This window comes from Sphaeroforma arctica, assembly GCF_001186125.1.
Source record: "Sphaeroforma arctica JP610 unplaced genomic scaffold supercont1.1907, whole genome shotgun sequence".
Lineage (NCBI taxonomy): Eukaryota > Ichthyosporea > Ichthyophonida > Sphaeroforma > Sphaeroforma arctica.
Genome location: NW_014038651.1, coordinates 4,200 through 5,854, shown reverse-complemented (window position 1 = coordinate 5,854; position 1,655 = coordinate 4,200).

Genomic DNA, 1,655 nt, shown 5'->3' with positions numbered 1-1,655 from the left:
ATATATGTATATATGTATGTATGTATATATGTATATGTATATATATATATATATATATATCGCGTTTCATATAGATGGACACCTCCACATGGGGATCGATACTTTAGCTATGTATCGTCGTATTACATCCTACAAATGTACGCTCTCTGCCCATCTCTTCACCCATCCGAACTAAAAATAACCACCAATCACAATACACAGATGTTAATATAGGCATAGTGGTCCCGGAGGATGCTGTTTCGGGTTCACCAACTAAAACGGGGGGATACTACAGCCAAGCAGGCGTCTACGACAAGAAGACGCTACAGACCATGCGCCATCAAGCATCGGGTGAGCGTGCATGTGTGCATGTGTCTATGTTGCGTCTTTTGTATGTATCTGTGTCTGAGAGGGTTCATACGCGTGTATCTCAGTGCGTGTATGCGTGTGTCTGAGTGTCATTCGATATATGTGTCTGAGTGTCATTTGATATATGTGTCTGAGTGTGTATATACCTTTGTTTGAGTGTGTATCCATGTGTGTGTGTGTCAGTGTGTGGATGCGTGTGTCTGAGTGTTATTATACGTGTGCCTGAGTGTGTATATACGTTTGTTTTAGTGTTTATACGATACGCGTGTGTCTGTGTGTTTGTTCAATTCAGTGTAGGTACGGGATAGCAATATCCGACAGCTGCGCACGATCACACGCCCTACTGGTCGTGCGTGCTTCGGGTGAGCATGCATGTGTGTGCTTGACAGTGTCTGTCTGTTTGTGTGTGCATAACAGTGTCTGTCTGTTTGTGTGTGCATAACAGTGTCTGTCTGTTTGTGTGTGCATAACAGTGTCTGTTTGTATGTGTATACATAATTTTTTCTGTCTGTATATGTGTACATAACCGTGTCTGTTTGTATGTGTGTACATAACAGTGTGTGTCTGTATATGTATGCATATCAGTGTCTGTCTGTTTCTGTTGTGTTATCCGTCTCTGCGTCTGTGTCTATCTGTGTGCTGTATGCGTGTGTGCATTTATGTTCGTAGATTTTGTTTGTGTGCGCTTTTTTTTCAACGTCGTGTGATTTATGCAGCATTGTGTGTGTGTGTGTGTGTGCATTTATGATCGTAGATTTTGTTTTTTGGCGCTTTTTTCTCAACTTTGTGTGATGTACGCAACATTATATATATATATATATATGTGTGTGTGTGTGTATGTGTGTGTGTGTGTGTGTGTCTGCATGCTTTTTCTTGTACCTTTACCTGTCACTATTGTGTTATGTTCTCTGCTTCTGTGTACAAATTCCCACTCGTGCCCGTAGCGTGTGTTTGTGTGTGTTTGTCGTTTTGTTTGCAGTTCATGTGCTGTTTCTTCAACGGCTGTGTGGTTTATATAGCCCAGTGTGTGTACCTTCCGTTGCAGAATCTCGCATAAATTCATACACGTCACCAAACCCAATGAAAAATATTTCAAAGGGACCTTCGGTTTATACCTATACCTGTACTGATATGTCCATGTAATTGTAGTTCTTATATTCCAATGCGAATGACGTTTGTATGTATCTTTATATAGGCGTATATATATATATATATATATATATATATATATATATATATATATATATATATATATATATATATATATATATATATATATATATATATATATATATATATATATATAT